This window comes from Podarcis gaigeae (genome assembly GCF_964106915.1).
Source record: "Podarcis gaigeae genome assembly, chromosome: 17".
In the NCBI taxonomy this organism is placed as follows: Eukaryota; Metazoa; Chordata; class Lepidosauria; order Squamata; family Lacertidae; genus Podarcis; species Podarcis gaigeae.
In genome coordinates this window covers 27,984,764-28,007,829 of record NC_139694.1, presented here as the reverse complement: position 1 = coordinate 28,007,829, position 23,066 = coordinate 27,984,764, and the positions used below count along the sequence as shown (strand labels likewise).

Genomic DNA, 23,066 nt, shown 5'->3' with positions numbered 1-23,066 from the left:
CTTTTGAGAGAGATTAAAGGGAATTTACCAAGAATTATACAATTCATTCAGAGACTGACTGAATTGTATAATAGTGAGAGGCTCGCACAAGCCTGCAACCAGCTATCTGTTGTGCATGAAAAGGGGAATGTAAACTGTGCTAAGTAAAGGAACTTGCTAGCGCAAGTTAGGAAGGTTATTAATAAACAATATATCCTCTCCTGCCACCCTGAACATTCCCACAGTTGGAACATAAATGGCATATTCAGCACATTATTTACTGTGTTTGATATTTTTACTGATATAGCTACTTGGTGAGGTAATTTTAAAAGGTGGGGTATAAATTAATTAATTGGGAGGGTGTTGAAGAAAAAAACCCTCTAAGAAACAAATCCTGCTGTGTTCAGTGTTCTGTTTTACTCAGATTCAAGCTCTAGTGTGTTCTGTGGGACTTGTTCCATAATAAGTGTTCTTAGAATCGCAGCCAGTGGATTCTGATGAAGGAGGCATTTGAATTCTGACCACTTCCTCAAGCGTAGTAAAGAACCTTCATTATTACACTGGTAGCGTGACCGGTTCCAGCAACTTGCAGTTCTGAGTTGTTTCGCTGTATAGAAAATTAATTTCTCTCTTCCCCCTTCCCACTTTTCTGACCATCCGATGGTTGCGTAAATCTGTTCTAACCAGGTTTAGACAATGCTGGAAGCAGAATGCTAGGGATCCTACGACTGACACCATTTCTAGAATTAAGATGGTGTGTGTGTGTGTGTGTGTGTGTTTGACAGTGGGAAAACTTTTCCAGGAGAGCCACTCTGGGTGCAGACACAGCCTTAGGGAAATGGTTTGCCACAATAATTATACAAGCCCTGTTCTACTGTAAAACGTCTGAATATGCACATTCTGTGCTAACCACTGAGATAGAACAGCCCCTGAAGGATTTTCGCATTTAGAAAGCAAAAATCCAACCAGCAAACACATCTCTGGCATTTTTTTTGAGGATATCACCAGTCTATACACGTGGAATCACCTCTGGTTTTTGTACTGCCCTGAAACTTCAGAAGCTGTTGCTTATCTGTAGTTTAATTAAATCTGATTTTTAATAGTTTGTAATTTAATGCAGCCAACACACATTATATTTTTTAAAAAATATAATTTTTATTAAGAGGCCAATCAAATCACATTATTTCCAAATGACATTAGTTCCAAATTATACAGCCAGATTTTTAAATTTTTGTTGGGGGTACCCATACTCCAAGCTCCGAAAAGGGGTCCAAACATCACTTATATTACTGCTTTAATTAGACAGTTCTATCCAGTTCTGTCCAGATAGTCTCTTTGTTACTTTCCTCATCTTCTTGTTGTTATCATATACTCCTTTCTTTGCGATCTCTGATAATCTTCACAAGCGGGTTGAAAACAAACATCCTCTGTGTGGGTTTTACACTCTCCAAAAATCATATCGCATAAGGACAGACGCCATTCCACACCTCCGTAAAGAACTTTCCCTCAGTCTGTCCGTTGATTTCCCCAGGCTTGCCAAACATATCTCAGAGGGCTCTGCCAGGTCTAGATCACATTCCGATAATCATTCGCATTCTGATGACCCAACACACATACTTGCGAGTGCACGGTGCTCAGGAAGCAGGCAGGTGGAAATGAATGGGGCACCTCAAGTCACTGCAAAAGAGAGCCCAAAAATCTTTCCCCCTGCAAAGTGCTGTTCTGTACTGTTGCCCTCCGTTCGTTCAAACCCATGCAGGTGGAAGGGCTTTCACTCAAAACACTTCTTCTCTTGATAAGAATAATTAAAGCAATGCACTTCTCTGGGAAATGTGCAGATGTTGGAAAAGAAGAGAAATCTATTCCCCCCCACACACTAATAATCAGAGTTGACATCAGATAGTTCCATATGTTCATTAATTCTTTTCAGTACAAACAAAATATTTTGGCAGTTTAAAATACAGACGGTACACTGAACTAATGATTGGCTGCCACGGTGTGTTTGGTTTTAGTTGGCTAACACTGGAATCCTAACCATGTCTACTCAGAGGTAAATCCTATATAATTTAGTGGAGTTTAGGGCTGCTTCCTCAATATTTAGCAGAGATGTCTTATGTGAAAATCACAAAAATATGGTATATCATTACTTGGTTAAATAAGGCCATTACCTCCCTCCCTGAAACTTCCTCGGTAAATACATGGAGCATCATCAACCAGTTGCTTCATATATCTTACAAAAACATATCTCCCACCCCCAGCTCTCATGTAGGTTTTGACCCTATTGCGACTTGATTTCTCTTTGGGTTTAAAATCTGTTTATATGATTATCTTTTTCTTCTATCAGGCGTTTTGTTCCTACCCCCTAGAGACTTTAAATATTTTAGATAAATGCTATTTTTCTCCCTGACTTATGTAAACAATGTTTCTGAAAATGAGGTGGACGGGGAAGGGGACTTATTGATTTCCCCATAGGTGGGGAAAGGAATTTATCGACCAGAAATGGATAAGAGCAGATGTGTCACACTGTATTAGCCTTAGAAAGCAGAGTTTGCTGCCTCATGTTATTTTCATAGTTGCTCTGCAATCCACTCTTAATCTCGCTTTGCCGCCTCCCGACATCTGTGCCTATTGGTGAAGCAGGACAGAAAAAGCCAAACTTGAGTTCTGAAACTTAATCTTATAAATTTATAACCTCAACTTAGTACTGGACCTTGTGGCATAGACCTGTTTGGCAGAGAACTGTTATCAGGCTCTCAGTTCAAAGTCGGAACTGCAGTTCCTGCACCAGAACCTTAGAAAGCATCCCATTAACAGTTAATGATTAAGCCTTGTCAGATACATAATTGGTCCCATTAACGCCATTTGGCTATAAACTAGGTTTGTCTCTGTGTCTGTACTTAATGCTTACAGGTTTGTTGGCTTGCTGTCGTATGGTAAATGTATCTTCTTTCTCTTTCTAGGCCAAGCAACCTTCAATAAAGGAGTGTGTGTTCGTGCGGTAGCCATTTGACAAGGATTTCCTTTGTTCAGAGCTGGAGAGGAGGCAAGATGTTGGCATAGCTGATGAGTTAAGAACCTGCTATGCCAACATATTGCCCTCTTTCCTCTCTGCTTGCTGCAAAAGCTTCCGAGGGGATTAGGTGCTTTCCAAAAGCCTATCTGTGTACGAGTGCGAGACTTCGAAAACGGCACACAGTGATCATCTTATTAGATGCTGTTGTTCTACACAATAAGTAAATGGGAGGTGAATTCTCCAGGTGCTCTGCAACAAAGAATGGATTTACCAAATCAGATTTTCCTGCCTACAGCGAAGTCAGTGTAAGTTGCTTGGGAATTTCCTGATCCATTTTTATTTTATTTATTAGCTTTCCATCCTGCCCTTCTTCCCAAAGGAGCCCAAGGCTGCAACATGATAGATTCTGGTGTAACTGTAATCTGCTTACTATTCTTCAGGTGTGTGTGTGGGGGGGAGTTTAAAATGAAGGACAGCCGCTAATCTTTGCCTTTCCTCTGAAAGAGACTGTTTTCTAGGGTTGTCAGCAGACCAGAAAAAATGGGGCTAGGTTGGGCTTCGGTTTCAGGGCAATTGCCAGAAAATCAAAGGCACGCCTGTGCAGTTTTCCTGATTAGTTTTTAAAAATACTCCTCAGCATTTTGTTTGTTTGGCTCTGTGGGTTAAACCACAGAGCCTAGGACTTGCCGATCAGAAGGTCGTGGTTCGAATCCCCACGACGGGGTGAGCTCCCATTGCTCGGTCCCTGCTCCTGCCAACCTAGCAGTTTGAAAGCACATCAAAGTGCAAGTAGATAAATAGGTACCGTTCCGGCAGGAAGGTAAACGGAGTTTCTGTGCGCTGCTCTGGTTTGCCAGAAGTGGCTTAGTCATGCTTACATGACCCAGAAGCTGTATGCCGGCTCCCTGGGCCAATGTAGCGAGATGAGCGCCGCAACCCCAGAGTCGGCCACGACTGGACCTAATGGTCAGGGGTCCCTTTACCTTTACCTTTATAAGTCAAGCATGAGGAATCTGTGGACCTCCCCATTTTGTTGGACACCAATTCCCATCAGCCCCAGCCAGTGTGGCCAATGTTCAGGGTTGCTGGGAGTTGGAATCGACAGGCTCATTTTCTCTGCTTGTAGCTGTGCTCACAGAATTGCCAAACCCAAGTCATGACACGTTTATCATTTCCAGAATCTGGCAGCCTGTATTTCCAAACACCTGCATTCTGTGAATGTGTAAATCTCTTCTTAATTGTTTGTAGATGGACCATCTTTGATAGTGGCACCCCAATTTTGCAATACCCTCCCTAAAGAAGTGAAAATGTGTTATCTGTTTAGCTTACTCTTTGTTTAGCTGTCATGAATTTTGTAAGATATATAGCAATGTCCATTGGCTGCAAATGATTAAAAACTGGACTTAGATGGTCCTGGCACCTTCATTACGTCCCCCTCCCCCACGCTAGCTTAAACCCCAGGCATTTTAATTTCTGTAATGCTTTAGTTGGCTGCATGTTTTTAATGACTTGCCCATTGTTAACAGTATAATTTAATTATGTATTTATGTTGTTCATGGAATCCTTTGGTTGAAGAATGGTACACAAATACATTTAATAAATAAAGTTACTTCTGTTTTTTTTTTATAATAATTTTTTATTATTTTTACAAAACAAAAAAAAAAACAGGGAACAAGGGTATAGGAAAAACAAACAAATCACAAACAAATACATAAAACATGACTTCCCCATACCTCCCCTTCTCTGCATCATTATTTTATAATGTGTCAGCAACCCTTCAGTCAATTTCTCTATATATTCTCATTAAGTTTCCCCCTTTAATTTACGATTTACAGCTGTAGTTCTTTGTTTCTAGCCTCTCGACATCTTAACCGTCCAATATTTTACAGTAGTTCTTAAGGTATACTTTAAATTTTCTCCAATCTTCCTCCACCGCCTCCTTCCTCTGGTCACGGATTCTGCCGGTCATCTCTGCCAATCCCATATATTCGATCACCTTCATCTGCCATTCCTCCAGAGTGGGTAGTTCTTGCATCTTCCAATACTTTGCTAAAAGAATTCTTGCTGCCGTGGTAGCATACATAAAGAAAGTCTTATCCTTCTTCGGTACCAATTGGCCCACCATGCCCAGAAGAAAAGCCTCTGGTTTCTTTGAAAACGTCCATTTAAGGACTTTCTTAATTTCATTATAGATCATTTCCCAGTAGGCCTTAATTTTTGGGCAGGTCCACCAAAGGTGATAGAAGGTTCCTTCAGCTTCCTTACATTTCCAACATTTGTTATTGGGCAAATGATAGATCTTAGCAAGCTTGACTGGAGTCATGTACCACCTGTAAATCATTTTCATAATATTTTCTTTCAAAGCAGTACATGCTGTGAATTTCAAACCGGTGGTCCATAACTGTTCCCAGTCAGCAAACATAATGTCATGACCAACATCTTGTGCCCATTTAATCATAGCTGATTTTACCGTTTCATCCTGTACATTCCATTTCAGCAGCAGGTTATACATTCTAGATAAGTTTTTTGTATTGGGTTCTAACAGTTCCGTTTCTAGCTTTGACTTTTCACTCTGGAATCCTACTTTCCTGTCCAGCTTAAACACTTCATTTATTTGATGGTAATGTAGCCAATCTCTAACTCTATGTTTTAATTCTTCATAACTCTTTAATTTAAACTTTTCTCCATCCTTTTCTAGCATTTCATCATATTTTAACCAATTTGAGTCCATGTTAAGTTTTTTAACTGCTTTTGCTTCCATTGGTGATAACCATCTGGGGGTTTTATTTTCCATTAAATCTTTGTACCTGATCCAGACATTATACAATGCCTTCCGTACCATATGGTTTTTAAAACTCTTATGCACTTTCACCTTGTCATACCACAGATACGCATGCCAGCCGAGGTTATTATCATAACCTTCTAGATCTAAGATGTCTGTGTCCTCAAGAAGTAGCCATTGTTTTAACCAGCAGAAAGCTGCTGCCTCATAGTAGAGCCTCAAGTCCGGCAGGGCAAACCCCCCTCTATCTTTTGCGTCTGTTAAGATCTTAAACTTAATTCTGGGCTTTTTGCCCTGCCAGACAAATTTAGATATATCTTTTTGCCACCTCTTGAAACACTCCATCTTGTCCAGAATTTGTAAAGTCTGAAACAAGAATAACACTCTCGGCAATACATTCATTTTGATAACAGCTATACGGCCTAACAAGGAAAGTTTCAGTCTAGACCATATATCTAGATCCCTTTTGACTTCTGTCCAACATTTCTCATAATTGTCCTTAAATAAATTAGCATTTTTTGATGTTAAGTTTACCCCCAGATATTTAACTTTTTTAACAATTTCCAAACCCGTTACGTTTTGAAATCTATCTTTTTCTTCCGGTGTCAAATTTTTCCCCAACACTTTGGTTTTTTGTCTGTTCAAAAAATAAAGTTACTTCTGGTGCCAGTAAAAATACTGACCATGGATGATGCAATGATGGTGCCCACTAAGCCTGTTTTTCACATAATAAAGACTTGATGGACTGTTTTGCAGCTGGGGTGGTAGATGATGATGGCTGGCTTTGTTCGTCTTGTTTCTGAAACCACTTCATTGGTGTTTGTAGAATATGTTTTCAAGGAGGAAGGAAGGGGTCGTCTGCAGCAATGTGACTACTTCTCTACACTGCAGGGATGGAGAACCTGTTGCACTAACTTCCTTTTGTTGCAAGCCATCATTAAAATTAAGGTTACGAAAGAAACTACCCAGTGGACCACAATTTGGTCCAAACCTTCCTCTAAATCCATCTCAGCCAAAAGAAGGGAAGCTCACTTTGAAACTTACTGTATTTTTCCGTGTATAAGACTATATTTTTTCCAAATTTTTAAAGTTTAAAATTGGGGGGGTGTCTTATACACGTAATGTTGCAATTAATTATTTCTTAATTTCGGGCTCAAAAAATAGGGGGCATCTTATACACAGAAAAATATGGTATCTATAGATGGCAGCTGACACTGAAGAAATTGGCGTCAATGCATCCAGGAACCTTACCAAAATGCTGGAGAAGCTGTTCCTCCACAGGCACATACCTTCACATGTGATGGGAATGTCCTCAAATCCAACCCTTTTGGACAGCAGTCCTACAAAAAATATGTAACATAACTAAGCAGGTATTGGAACCCACTCCAGAATTGACCCTGTTAAATATTTTCCAAGACTTACACCTACTCTCAACAGCCAGAAACGTCATAGACAGACACTGGAGAGACTTGTCTGGAGTAAGTACGGTCCATTGGTACCAAATTGTATGGGAAATGGCCTTATTAGAAAAGTTAACCGACAAACAAACTGACACGAGGACAAAAGAAAGAGAACACCTTCCCCTCGGTATGGCTCCCTTTTATTTCACACACAGCTCAAATTGACAACAGTGATAGCAGGAATCTACCAACAGCATACAGATCAATATGGCTAACTTGACCTAATATTTCATCCCCCTCCTTCTGCAACTGCAAGCAAAGCTCACTACAGTTCATCAGAGGCAATAAAAGGCAAATAAAAACACCCTGGCTCCTAATCTTCTCTCAACATCAATGTAAACCAATAAATATAAAGAAAGAAAACCTACTCAATTGACACTGGCATGAAAACCTCATGTATGTACCAAGTTGACAAAAACGATGAGATAGTGTGTAGGTATGTATGATATCTACCTTTGGATATCATACATTTTGTATTGAACGTTACCAAAAGACTTTATAATCTGATCAAGAAAGAAAAAAGTGAGAGACGTTGCACGTTCTTTCTACAGTCATACCTCGGGTTACAGACACTTGGGGTTGCGTAATTTCAGGTTGTGCACCTGGAAGTACCAGAACGGGTTACTTCCGGGTTTCGGCGCTTGCACATGCGCAGAAGTGCTAAATTGCGTAGAAGCACTGAATCGCGACCCGTAGCACTGCAGGTTGCGGACGCTGCGGGTTGCGAACGTGCTTCCCACATGGATCACGTTCGCAACCCGAGCGTCCACTGTAGTTCATGTAAATTTTAATAAAAACTATTTCAAAATAAAATATATACTGAAATAATAAAGGGATGCCATAGCAAATCACAACATTGTCTCAGAGTGTGAGCTTCCCGCTCGAGAGCTGATGGTATGAGCTACCTGTTCCTCATCTTCCTTTCATGGAGGGCTTCGTGGATGTTATACCATACACCAGGGCCTCTCACAAGCATAGCCTAAGGGTCAGGGACAATGATATAAATTGTAAGCAGGGTACAATTTATATCACTGTCCGTGACCCTTAAGCTATGCTCTCTGAGGCTCATGGGAGCTTGACCCCAAGAGCTGGATCCCTTTCTCTGCTCTCCACACTTGCCTGTGAGTGAGCTAGGTACGCTTGCTTCCAGGTAAACATGAAGAAGAGTGCCCTGAAGATCCGCCACAGTCCCAGGTTCACCTGCACATTTACCTGTGTTTTTGTCTCTGCCAGACGAGCGAAGGCAGGTGTACCTCCTGACAAGCCGTAGAGGCTCGGTGCGGCATATGTACAAACCTGCTCACTGCATGCCCACCCCCAATATCACTGCATGATATTATGTGTATGACCAACTTTCCGATTAACCAGGATCTGCACCGACGGTGGGAAGAGTCTGCGCCACAGCCAGAATGCTTGGTTGGCACCTGAACTCAGCGAATCACTTATGCTGGTGATGGCAAGTATACAATTACTGGGCTAGATGGAACAACAGTACAGTGGTACCTCAGGTTGAGTACTTAATTCGTTCTGGAGGTCCGTACTTTACCTGAAACTTCTAAACCTGAAGCACCACTTTAGCTAATGGGGACTCCCACTGCCGCCGCGCCACCAGAGCACAATTTCTGTTCCCATCCTGAAGCAAAGTTCTTAACCTGAAGCACTATTTCTGGATTAGCGGAGGCTGTAACCTGAAGCGTATGTAACCTGAAGCATATGTAACCCGAAGTACCACTTTACACGGCAGCTCCCTCTTGTTTTGTGTAACTCTGTTCCCTTGCAGGACTTCTCACCAGGGGCACCGTAAAGAGATTACGGACGTGTAATATTGTATTCCTTACAGAGGCTGGTGGTACAATCTGTTCCAGATACTTACGTACTGCTATAGTGAATCAAAAGACGAACACGCTTTAGGGATGATTACGTTTTGTTGCATTGGCTTTCGGAAGCCAAGATGGAACTCTGCCATTCATAACAGAAGAATTCCTGTGCATGTTTGCAGGGCAGCCCCACGATTTTCAACAAGGCTTACCCCCCCCCCCAAGTAAGTGCGTTTTGGATTGCAGCCTTAGCGAGTCAAGTTTTACATATAGATTTATGTACAGTGGTACCTCGGGTTAAGCACTTAATTCGTTCCGGAGGTCCGTACTTAACCTGAAACTGTTCTTAACCTGAAGCACCACTTTAACTAATGGGGCCTCCTGCTGCTGCCACGCCGCCGGAGCAAGATTTCTGTTCTCATCCTAAAGCAAAGTTCTTAACCTGAAGCACTATTTCTGGGTTAGCAGAGTGTGTAGCCTGAAGCATATGTAACCTGAAGCGTATGTAACCTGAGGTACCACTGTAGATTTATGTAGTTGGCATTATTCACCCACAGACAAACTTGCGTTCCTGCTGTTTCTTTCCCGTTTTTATGTGCCTATATCATTTATTATTATAATTATTTATTAAATTGCTATACTGCCCTTCCTCTGAGGATCACAGGGTGGGTTGCAAAATAGAATACACATAAATGCACAACATGATAATGAACAAAAGCAGTACCTCCCCACACAGTTTAAGAAGGCCATAGGCCATAGAGATAAAAAACTTATTCACTGGTTGGTTGCAATACCACCAGGTGAATGATCTGTTAAAAGAAGATAAAAAGAAATTAGGATTTGAAGACACAAAATCTAAGTTCAATGTGGAGGTTGTTGAAGGCAAGAATAAAATACTGTCTAGGATATATGATATGTTATTGGAGTGGTACACAAAAGACGAGGAGGTGAAGGAGGTAATGACTAAATGGGCGATTGACATTGGCTATAATATTGATTTTGAAAGGTGGCTGGAATTATGGAATAACAATATAAAGTTTACGGCGTGTACGGCATTGAGGGAAAACACGTGGAAAATGATGTATAGGTGGTATCATACGCCGGTGAAACTGGCTAAGATGTACAGGTTAAAGAATAAAAGATGTTGGAAATGTGTTGAAGTAGAAGGCGACTTCTACCATATGTGGTGGTCATGTAATAAAGTGAAAGGCTTTTGGGAATCAATTTATAATGAACTTAAATTTTTTTTTAAATATACCTTTCCCAAAAGGCCCGAAGCTTTTTTGCTAGGAATGATGGGTAAAGAAATTAAAAAAGAAGATAAGATACTATTCCTCTATGCCACTACAGCCGCAAGAACTATGTTGGCACAAAATTGGAAAACGGAAATTATACCCAGCATAAGCGATTGGCAGGTTAAAATGGTAAACTATGCTGAGCTCGCTAGATTAACAGGAAGAATAAGAGATCAAGATGAACAGAAATTTCATGACAATTGGAATAAATATTGGAAATATATTGGAACCAATTTGTAGATGGCACTGGCGGGGTTGGAATAACTCTAACAGTAAACGGTTAATATGTAAGATCAAAAATAAAATACGTGACTATAGATTTTATTTGATACTTACCAAAAGAGTGGAGGGGAGTCCAAGGGTTTCTTTTCTGTATAATTCGGGGAGTGGATATAATTTGTGTAAGTCATGTAAATGAATTATATTTATATTGACATGTTTATCTGTGTAATTTGAATAAAAATACATTTTTTAAAAATAAAAAAGGCCGTAGGGGGTTTAATTAGCCTAAGGCCTGGGAGAAGAGGATCACAGAATTGTAGACTTGGAAGGGATCCTAAGGATCATCCAGTCCACCCCTCTGCCATGCAGGAATAGGCAGCTGTCCCGTGCAACCTTGGCATCATCAGCACCATGCTCTAAATGTGGTGGATCTACAGCAGAAAGCGATAAAACACAAAAGGAATTGCCAGCTGACTGTAACAATAAGGATATTCCATCAATGCTGATTTAAACATCAGAATTAATAGAGGCACTCCAGGCATCCAAACAGGCATCTAAACAAGACTAATCATGATATGCTCTGTGTTCAAATGTAGAAAGGGCAGTGAATTAAAGTTTGTCCTTTCAAGGTAAGTCTCTTAGGCATTATGCACCCTTTTAAAATGTGTGGTATTTTTGGCACCAGGGGGCTATTGGATTGTTGTTTTTATTATGTATTTTGTGGTTTTTTATCTTGATTTTATTCTGTGAACCGCCCTGAGACCTCCAGGTATAGGGCGGTATATAAATTCAGTAAACAACCACCACCACACTACAAAGGCATGCAAACCCCACTTCTGCTGTTCCATCTATAACCACAGTAATATAAGACTGAACATCCACAGATATCAAGGATTTGCCCAAAACAAAGTTAATACAAATAATTTCTGACCAGAAAGAAGATTCCACAGGACCTGATGTTTCAAAGAGGCGTTTTCAGCGTCACACCAGCAACACCTATCTGAACTAGTCAGATCCTATAAACGTGCTGCAAGGTACAATCTCAATTGTTAATTTAAAGAAACACTACTCATGGATTCTAAAGCCTCTCTCCATTGACTGAGCTTCATAAAACACACTCTTCCATTCATCTCTGAGGTCATAAGCATCCACTTCACAGCTTTAGAATAAGCATTTGTGGCAATGTCTGGGTGACAACTGTTACAGGTTTAGATTTCTGAAAAGGTGACATTGCTATATTTCCTCCAGTGATACAGGGGATTGAGGAGGCACTCAAAGCCCATGGTTCAATAATAAGTGCTTTTAAAAGGTGTTGTAATTCAAAATATGCCATTCAGCACTGGCAGGTAAGTAGTAAACTGCAGAAATGTGTATCCTTTTTTTACATTGGTATTGAACTAGCCTGGCCTGACTCCAAAAGGACACAAGATAAGGCTGAGCAAGACTTTTTACATGTACATTTCACTCTCCTACATAATGAATCAACGATGGCAGCCTTGACTCATGGACTGAAACATAGCCTGGTGCTTTAGGGACCTTACTAGGGAAATGTGTAGGGTAGCATGACCAAACCCCCCCCCCCATGCACCTGGGTCAATTGCCCCAGCAACCCCCCCCCCCCCGGCAGAGAGAAAGGTTGTATCAAACCAAGACTAAGTTTTTCAGCCTTCTGGTTGTTGTTTTTAATAACAACAACAACAACAACAACTTCTCTCAAGATTGCAACAGATGTTCCATCTATCCAAGAGGGTCTTATGCATTCAAAGTTGGGTTTCATTTTGGCAAAATCAGGTAGTGATCATTTGCAGCTCGAAAGTGACAAAGGTATAGCAACATTCACCAACTTTCCCACTACCAATTGCAGTTCAAAGCCACCCCCTTCTCTCACCAAGGGTACACAAACTCACCTCACACTCTCACCCAGGGGGCAGGTTTCACCAACAGGCTCTCACCCTGCGCAGGATCTGAGGCCTCTAATGGTGCGCAAAATAATTCCTTATAAAACTGTAGTAGTAGTAGTAGTAGTAGTAGTAGTAGTAGTAGTAGTAGTAATCTATACCTCGCCCATCTGGCTGAGTTTCCCCAGCCATTCTGGGCGGCTCCCAACAGAATATTAAAAACATCATCAAACATTAAAAACTTCCCTATACAGGGCTGCCTTCAGATGTCTTCTAAAAGCCAATGTTTATTTCCTTGACTTCTGAAGGGAGGGCATTCCGCAGGGCGGGTGCCACCACCGAGAAGGCCCTCTGCCTAGTTCCCTGTAACCTCATTTCTTGCAGGGAGGGAACCGCCAGAAGGCCCTCGGAGCTGGACCTCAGTGTCCAGGCTGGATGCTGGGGGTGGAGATGCTCCTTCAGGTCTACTGAGCCAAGGTCATTTAGGGCTTTCAAGGTCAACACCAACACTTTGAATTGTGCCTGGAAATGTCCTGGGAGCCAACGTAGATCTTTCAGGACCAGTGTTATATGGTCTCAGCAGCCACTCCCAGTCACCACTCTAGCTGTCGTATTCTGGATTAGTTGTAGTTTCCAGGTTACCTTCAAAGGTAGCCCCACGTAGAGCGCATTGCAGTAGTCCAAAACTGTAGTCTAAATGTACTTTCCATAGTGGTGATTTGCACAGATTGGGGCCCTTTGAGGTAACGAGACACCTGTCCTCATAGCTTCTAGAACTGTGCCAATGACATACTATTATATCTTCAGCAACCTCATTGCTCTCTGGCCCACGTTGGGCACCTATCTCTCCCATCTGATTTCAAGTCATTTACGAAAGGCTTTAGTATTGATTTGGCTCAACTTTGTCATTTGTTAATTGCTTCCAGGAGAGGCAAGGCGGGTGGGTGTGGGGAATGTTAAGCCCTTTAAATGGCACAAAGGTCTTCCCGATTTAATATTTAATAGAGTAGATTTAAAAAAAAAAAAAACAGATTGAGTTTCAGGGATGTGATGCCATTATTATATACTCCTAGAATATAGGCTTCTCCTGGTGTGGGGGTGGGTGAGAACCCAAAGCTGTCCACTTTTGTAGCAGAAAAAAGACAGTCTAACAAAGATGTCTGTGTTGCTCAGTGCCAGCCTTTGGTAAACGGATGTTTCTGAAGTTACAGTTTCTATTTGCAGGAAGGTAAAGCAAGGGAACAGAGCTTTTGTTAGCAAAGTTGCTTAAATAACACAGATGGAGTCCAGAGATACCATTTTACGGACAAAATTGAACAAAGCAGGGCATGATTTGAAGAGAAACAGACTAAGAGGTTTTGTCTTTCTTTCAGGCCCTGTGCGTAGTGGCAAGATATAAAACCAAGCGGCAAGATATAAAACCAAACATACGGAGGAAAACTCCCTTAGAACTACACAGCCAATCAGAACATGTGCTACCTCAGCAAATAGCATGTTGCTCTCTGACTGGTGGTGAAGCAACTCCTCCTATTACCCTCTTGGCAAGTTGACATAAACACTAGCAGAATTAAACCCTTAAGTTGCACACTGAATGATCCCTCAGATCATTTACTCAGAGTAAAATGTGGCAAAGAAGTATCACAGAGTGATGCATTACTGAGCTAGGAGTGTGTGCCTATTAATTTACATTACATTTCCTCATTTAGATCTCTCTACTTATTTTTCACAAGTCATTTCTGAATTTCCCCACAGCTGGTCATCTTTCTGCATTAGCCTCAAAGCTGAAGAACAAATCCGTCTTCACTTTTATTCTGTGGCTTTCCATTGGAACATTTCATGAGGGAAAGTAGCAAAATGGTGGGCAGGGAGGAGAAACTGGCAAGGAGAAGGGGGATATAAAGTTTTTTTGAATCACAGAATCCAAAAATTAGTTCAGTAGTAGCAACTAATTGGCAATTAGTTCCCAATCAGGCAGGTGCACCCTATGTATTACTATGTAATACTATGTAATATTATAGACAACTATCTAACTTTTAGATGACATCTGAAGGCATCCCTGTTCAGGGAAGCTTTTAATGGTTGATGCCTTGCTGTGTTTTAATTTGTTGGAAGCCACCCAGAGTTGCTAGGGCAAATAGGTCAGATGGGTGCCATAGAAATAAAGGTTAAAAAAAGGTAAAGGGTCCCTGGGCAGTTAAGTCCAGTCAAAGGTGACTATGGGGTTGCGGCGCTCATCTCACTTTCAGGCCAAGGGAAAGTGTTTGTCCACAGACAGTTTTCCGGGTCATGTGGCCAGCAGGACTAAGCAGCTTCTGGTGCAACGGAACACCGTGACAGAAACCAGAGCGCATGGAAATGCCATTTACCTTCCCGCTGCAGCGATACCTGTTTATCTGCTTGCACTGGCATGCTTTTGAACTGCTAGGTTGGCAGGAACTGGGACAGAGCAACGGGAGCTCACCCTGTTGCGGTGATTCGAACCGCCGACCTCCTGATCAGCAAGCCCAAGAGGCTCAGTGCTTTAGACCACAGTGCCACCCGCCTAGTAGGCATGGAAATATAATCATTGTCATCATCCTCATCATCCCTATGCAGCTGCACATATTCAAGCCCCCTTGAACTCTAATACCAAATGAATGAATATAGTGAGTGGGTGGGCACCCCCTGCCCCCGTGTTCAATGAATGCATGGGAGATAACAGCAATATGTGAAGCCCCTTGATGTAATATAGAGAAGGTGTTTCAGTTAATAAAACTTCTGACTTTGCCAGTGTTTTTCCCCCCAAAAAAATTTATTTTGGTTTTCACAACATTATAAACAAACACATAAGACAAACAAACATAAATCAGAGCTTTATTGAAAATTACTCTTATTAACATTTTTAAGTGACTTCCTCGTTTCCCCTTGGTTGACTTTCATTGCATATCCTTTTAACGGTTTTCCAAATCACAGTTCTTATAAAATTTAACTTAAACATTAACATCCTTAGATCTTCACATTATGAAATTAAACATATTAATTCATCACTTAACATAAATAAAATCCGAAGCCAATTAAGTATCTGCAAGCTGTTTTCAGTTAATTTAACTTAACATATTTAACTATATAATCATTAAATTTAACCCACTCTTCCTGAGACTTTGCCAGTGTTTTCTGCACCCAGAAAAGCATGACAGTTTTCTGTCTGCATCGTGAAGAGAAGATTCAGGTTTAGAAAATAAACTTTGAACCATCAGCACACAATAAAGGCTTCAATTAATTCAGCGAATACCCACTGGTTGTCTTATAGTGCAAGCAAGCGAATCTAGTGCTACATCAAAAAGGGAAATCTCACCTGGCACCTTGAGCTGAATGAATGCTACCTGAAGAGATTCCAGCAGCTGCAACCCTAGAGCAGCAGTGGGAGCGCTCTAGTCCATAGGTCTAAATAGATCCCCAATTGTCCCACAGGCCTGCTTTTCCCAAACTACAATCATCTGCCACACTGCAAGTGTTCAATTCAGACCTCTGGCCTTTATTTAACAGGATTTAGATAGCACTTAGGGGCGCGGGTGGCACTGTGGGTTAAACCACAGAGCCTAGGACTTGCTGATCAGAAGGTTGGCAGTTCAAATCCCCGAGACGGGGTGAGCTCCCGTTGCTCGGTCCCTGCTCCTGCCAACCTAGCAGTTTGGAAGCACGTCAAAGTGCAAGTAGATAGCGGGAAGGTAAACGGTGTTTCCGTGCACTGCTCTGGTTCACCAGAAGTGGCTTAGTCATGCTGGCCACATGACTTGGAAGCTGTAAGCCGGCTCCCTCAGCCAGTAAAGTGAGATGAGCGCCACAATTCCAGAGTCGTCCACAACTGGACCTAACAGTCAGGGGTCCCTTTACCTTACCTAGATAGCACTTAATTGTGTAAGTAGTTTACACAAAATAAAAACAAACAAGACAGATGCGGACAAATGCAGGTTAAAACACAAGTTGATCTATTTTTTTTTTCAGAAATATAAAAGCAGCAGCTTAAAAAATCACACATTACAGTATATAATTAAAAATATACATGCAGGGTGTGCATGTCTAGGTAGGCTTGCCTAATGAAAAGGTTTTAGCAGATGCAAAAAATAATAATACAGTGGTACATCGGGTTACATACACTTCAAGTTACATATGCTTCAGGTTACACACTGCAGTAACCCAGAAATAGTGCTTCAGATTAAGAACAGAAATCGGGCTCCAGCGGCGTAGCGGCAGCAGGAGGCCCCATTAGCTAAAGTGGTGCTTCAGGTTAAGAACAGTTTCAGGTTAAGAACGGACCTCCGGAATGAATTAAGTACTTAACCCGAGGTACCACTGTACAAGAATTGGGTGGTCTGTCCTGTTTCAGCAGCCCTTCTGATCAAGGAGCAGAGAAAGCAAAATATAAAGGGTGTCAGAACCAGGACCAGCCGAAGGCATTTTGCGGAAATGAAGGACAAGATGGGGTGCATCACTCCCCCATGCCAGGCTCAAGAACTCACGGGATACTGAGTCTTTCTTAAACATGAGGGACTTCATCATACTCTTTTAAAGCACAGCTCAGCTCAGAGAATTCACAGAGCTACTATTCCCAGCACCCTTAATAATCTAGAGTTCCTAGGATTTTGTGTGTGTGCGCACGCTTTAAACGTGTGTACCTTTCACTGTCTCCATAGGGAAGAGGAAAGCTCTGCCCAGGAATTATAAACGGATCTGGACGCTGCGGTCCTCTTTTAAGAAACCCTTGGCGCGCGGGATGTCTGCTCCACCCAAGGACTAATGCGCAATAAGTTGAGGAGATGGGGAGAAATGGGTGGACGGCTATCTAAGTTAACATGGTTAAGAGAATTAAAAGGGGAGGGGGGAATATGGAAAAATAAAATGCAGAGTATTACTTGCATCAGAACAGTCTACCCGGAGGGGTCCCTTCAGCAGCCAGAATCCATGTAACAGAATCATCCGCGGAGCCTCAGCAACCCGGAGATGCGCCTGGGGCGCAACGACCTCTCGCCCCAGCGATGTTGCGCCGATGCTGCTGCATCTGGTGGAATTTGGATTTGGATGGAAGTAAGTCCCCTAGCAACAGGCCCGGATAACTGGGAAACCTTTTTTTTTTATGGCTCTCTTTCCTTGCCACGCCCCCTTTGCTTTAAGTCCTCTCCCCGCCCGCTTTTTTAAATGTGCGAGTTACATGTAGGTAGCCGTGTTGGTCTGCCATAGTCAAAACAAAATACGGTTAAAAAATTACTTCCAGTAGCACCTTGGAGACCAACTAAGTTTGTTCTGGGTATAAGCTTTCGTGTGCATGGTATCTGAAGAAGCGTGTATGCACACGAACGCTCACACCAATAACAACCTTAGTTGGTCTCTAAGTTGCTACTGGGAAGATTTTTTTAATTTTAAATGTGCGAGATACTATTGCATCCTCCTGATTTTTGTCCAGTCCTCCTGGGTTTGGGGTTCTTTCTTCTTTTGGAGGCGTTCAGACAAGCTCCTGCCGCATCCGGGATCACCTGGCCTGAAGGTGGGCTGTCAACTCGCTTCCCATCTCTCACACCTGCGCCAGGTTTCTGCGCCAGGATCCGGGAGGATTCCATGAAGCAAGCGGAGCCCTGCTTTCTCCCTCCAGCCTATAAAACTTTAAGCATAACTTTTGGGGTGGGTGGGGATGTAGGGGTGCAGCCATCTGGTGGCGGAAACAGGCACTGCGTCATTTATTGCGGAAAAACCTCATGGTGTGGCATTGCTGTCAAAGAGGGATGAGGAACTTTTTCCTGTTGTGGGGGTCATATTCCTCTGTTTTAAAGGCACAGTCTATATTTGAAGGGCTGTCTGCATTAAAGGTCAAAAGCTCTTAAGAGCAGGGACTGATGGATTTTTCCTTCAAGCACACGGACCACCTGGTCAACGTTTTCCCCCTACTAAATTTGCATTATAAATGAAACCATCACATACAATTTTAATGGAAGTTTATGTCCTCCCCACGTGGGTCTTCTCCTCTCTCTCTGACACCTCTTTTTTAAAAATAATATTTATTAAGGTTTTAAAGGTTACAAAAAGAAAAAGAAAACACACCAAAGTTAAACACAAACTTGTAAAAAAGAAAAGAAAAATAGAAACAATTAAAAAACACTCACAAAAACACAACAAACCTTCCCATAACTTATCTTTCATTTGCTTGTTTCCTTGACCTCCTCACACCTCCCTTTTTTGTATTCTAGTTCGGTTAGCTATTTCAACAAATCCTTTCCATCTTTCCCAGTTTTTGTCCTATAATTTATCTTAATGTAATGTAACTTTACCTTTCCTCCTTTCATCCATTAACAGTCTATTTTTACTTAGTCCTTTATAATATTTCTGCTAAAGCCACATAACTTCATTCCAGCCTCCTTCTAACATTCCTTAATTTTACAATGTTTCTGTAAATAAACTTTAATTTTCTTTCAATCTTCTTCCACCAACCTTTCTCCCTGGTCTTGGATTCTGCCAGTCTTAGCACCTCATACATACAAAGTCCCAACCTACTGCTTCAAAATGTCATGATTTCCCCTCCAAATAATTCTGGGAGCTGTAGTTTGTCAGGGGTGCTAAGAGTTGCTGGGAGACACCCCCTCCCAATTCCCTTCACAGAACTGCAATTCCCAGAGATCTCTGTGAAGAGGGATGGATTGGTCAATTCTGTAGTTCTCTGAGAGAAACAGGGGTTCCGTAGCAACCCTCAGCACCCCAGCCGTGGCTGTTTAAAATAGTGTTTTGTCTCTGTTTCTCTTCTTCTCCATTTTATTTCATGTTTCTTACTGGATTGTTATTTTAACTTATGATAAAATCTTGAAAATTAAAGAAAATGACACATTCATCCTGTTTTATCCCCCCCCCCCCATTTATCTGTAGTAAAAGGTAAAGGTGAAGGGACCCCGACCATTAGGTCCAGTCATGACCGACTCTGGAGTTGTGGCGCTCATCTCGCTTTATTGGCCAAGGGAGCTGGCATACAGCTTCCGGGTTATGTGGCCAGCATGACTAAGCCACTTCTGGCGAACCAGAGCAGCGCACGGAAATGCTGTTTACCTTCCTGTCGGAGCAGTACCTATTTATCTACTAGCACTTTGACGTGCTTTCGAACTGCTAGGTGGGCAGGAGCAGGGACTGAGCAACGGGAGCTCACCCCATTGTGGGGATTCGAACAGCCGACTTTCTGATCAGCAAGTCCTAGGCTCTGTGGTTTAACCCACAGTGCCACCCGCGTCCCATGTTTCTTACTGGATTGTTATTTTAACTTCATGATAAAATCTTGAAAATTAAAGAAAATGACACATTCATCCTGTTTCACCCCCCCCCAATTTATCTGTAGTAGTTTTTAAAATAATATCAATCTGTTTTAAAAGATATTTTAAAAGACTGCAGCAGGAATCCTAACCATGTCCACTTACAAATAAGTCTTACTGAATTCTATTGGGCTTACTCCTGGGTATATGGGACTGAGCCTTATCCATTTTAAGTGTACAGTGGTACCTTGGGTTAAGTACTTAATTCGTTCCGGAGGTCCGTTCTTAACCTGAAACTGTTCTTAACCTGAAGTACCACTTTAGCTAATGGGGCCTCCTGCTGCCGCCGCACTGCCGGAGCCCAATTTCTGTTCTTATCCTGAAGCAAAGTTCTTAACCTGAAGCACTATTTCTGGGTTAGTGGAGTGTGTAACCTGAAGCTTATGTAACCTGAAGCGTATGTAACCCGAGGTACCACTGTACTGTGAATGGCTACAAACATGGGGAAAGGGAGACAAAGATCAAGGATATTGTCTTGCCTCTGTAATGCTTAAAACAGGAATCTGAAAGGAATTTGTGCAAGGTGCGCCTTCATTACCAGGTCCCCCCCCCCTCACTTTTGAGGGAGGGACAGAGTTTTCTCCTTAGACCTTACACAATGGAAGCACCAAGCCTCACCTACAGATCCGTCATGCTTCCTCTGCCCATCTTCTGTGCAACGTGACATATGAGGTCCCCATCATGTGCAGCCAAACTCTCGTGGCTCCCGCACGTCATGCCCTTCAAACATGCAAAATCATTCCATTGACCCATGTTGCAGCTTTTAATAGGAAGAACATTTGATATTTCCAGTCAGTGAAGAAAAGATACAATAAAAGATGTGACGTAGCCAGATGAATAATAAATAAATATAAAAGTAGCACACGCGTAATATAAATAAAATAAATATTTTTTAAAATAAATAACAGAAATCACGTACGACTATAGTGCATTTCATTTGGCACACTTCTTAGAAGAAGAATTGGCCCGCTTAAGATGCTTGCATCTCTGACTGCTTGACCTGCATAAATCACAGTGTTCCTTTAGCAAATAAATTATTACTACGAATTTTGTCCTAGGTTTGGAAAATCTGTGCTTGTATGTAGCCTTTCCAACCTAATCATGAACTTATTGCTTTTGTAGAATGCGTTAAATTATGGGTACATTGGAGATTCCACGAGTTGCATGGAAACTCTCATTTAAGGAAGGGGTAAAATGTTATCCCCCCCCCAATTTTCCCCCATCACTGTGTAGTTTCCTGTGCTCCCCCCCCCCAATCTGTTTTGACCAGTTTCTGTGATTGGCAGCCTCCACCGGTTCACTACCCTTCCAAACACAGATGTTTAAGAATAAGGATCAGTGATTTTTATAAACTTAATATTCTGTCAAGGAACACCTATACTTCTGCCTTAGATGCTCACCATGTTTGTGAAGATTCTGGGGCAAATCTTTGGTCTTTTTGTAGCATTGGCCATGCCTGTCCTAGCACCCCATGTGAACAGAGAATACCACCCAGAACACATTGAAGGGAAAATCAATATAAGGAAATATAAACTATATCCCTCCCGCAGGTCAAGAGAAGATTGTGGAGGGTGGAAAAACAGTACAGGATAATCTTCTTGTTTCTTTTTTCCCTTTTGAACCTTTATCTTCCATGTAAGGCTTCCCTGTAGCATTTTCACCTTTCAAAATCACACTTCGCTATCTTTAACTTTAAGAAAACAACGTACTAGCAAATGAAACAGAAGAGGAAGCAGCTGTTTAGCTTTTGAGAAACACATTGCTGGAGGAACGGAGTCCTTTTTCTGCACGAAGAGAAACTCTCTTGATGCCGAGGAAAACCCAGTCCTAGAGACACCACTTTGCATCTGGTAAACAGTAGCAGGTGCAGAAGAACAGGAAGCAGCTGTTTTGCTTTCCAGGAATGCATTGCTGGAGGAATCTAATGAAAGCTGAGTAACTGGGATGCCCTCTTCAAGCCGCAATTCCATTCTGCTGTTTCATCCCATTTTTTCCGTTGCAGGACTGACTGGAGGTTAAGCTGGAATGAAGAAGAGAATAGATTAATTATCCAGTTTGAAATGCTTTCCCAGTAGGAGACGTGGCCTTTCTTTTTAAGAGACACACCTCTCTTCTCTGGGTGTGGTTTCCTCCTCAGTTAACTGGGAACTAGTTGGAACCCTAGTCTTCTCTGTTTGCAGCAAGTAGTATCTGCTAAGCTGAGCTGCTGCCCTGGAATTTCTATTTCTTTAGTTCTAACTACAAAAATTCTTTTTAAAAGCATACAAGTACCTGCATTTCCCGTCCTTTTGAGGAGTTGGTCGATCAGCAGAAAACATTGCCGGACTTCCATCTGGACAATCTCCCAGGCACACAGGCTGTACCCGTCATCTTTCAGGTAGTCGTTGATTCTTCTGAAGTAGCTTTTCACCCGTTGTCGAATGCTGTTGCCCTTCTCTGCACCCAAGCACCGTCCCAGCTTCTCAATGTCCTGGTGCAGCCCAGCCTGGAAACCAGCTATGGAAGTCTCACCCCAGTCCATTTGGCTGTGGTTTTGCCGGAAGATGTGGAGGGTCTGCTGGAGGATTTCTTGTGTGGCTGCTTTGGCATCCTCCCCCTGGATTTCGTGGCTGTGGATTCCTTCGTTGTTGGAGAAATTGGCCACATGGCTGATGCATTGTAGGGGAATTGTGGATCCCATCTTGCTGTTCAGAAGCTTCAAGCTGTCTTTATTTAGCCAGCTGCGAAGTTGGCTGCAGTCCTGAGATGAGATTTCAGTGAAGCAGAGCATCATCACTAGGCCAGAACAGAGAAGCCACCCCTTTGAGATCATGGTGGAGATGAAGGAACGTGGTCCTTGCTGGAGTGCTGAGGGATTTCGTTTTGAAGGAGATGCTCTGAAGTCTGTTCCATCTTTGAGCCATGTCCCTGTATTTAAATGCTCCATGGCTGATGTTTTCTGTTGTCCTTTTCAGTTTTGGTGGAGATGGGCTTCCTCCTTTTGAAAATACTCTAGTTTCAGGTTTTTTCCTTCCCTTTGGATTTTTAAATCACACAGGACCAAAAGTGATCTTGAAGATTTGGAAAACAGGTGTTTCGTTGTTGAAAAGGAACTTCCACGAATGCAAAAATTAAGTTCAGCTTCATCACAGTGCATGATATGGGGGTGGGGGCAACTGCTGAACACCATGGGAAGTGCCCCATTGTGATATTCCGCAGGGTTCCATTTTGTATTCCCTGTTATTCACCTTATATTTGAAGCTGGTGGAGTGGGGTGTCATCAGTATGCACATGGCACT

At 42.1% G+C, this 23,066-nt stretch overlaps 1 protein-coding gene and 1 long non-coding RNA gene across 2 annotated transcripts in view; one reads left to right on the top strand and one right to left on the bottom strand.

Annotated features, from left to right (window-relative positions):
- The window catches only part of LOC310835150 (interferon alpha-1-like), a 58,539-nt gene that overhangs the window by 21,361 nt on the left and 14,112 nt on the right, over positions 1-23,066 (top strand). The window lies entirely within an intron of this gene.
- LOC310835414 lies at positions 10,828-17,570 on the bottom strand. Its single transcript, XR_014559653.1, has 2 exons — positions 17,359-17,570; positions 10,828-10,999 (listed from the first exon to the last, which is right to left on the bottom strand). It is a non-coding gene; the product is annotated as an uncharacterized lncRNA (long non-coding RNA).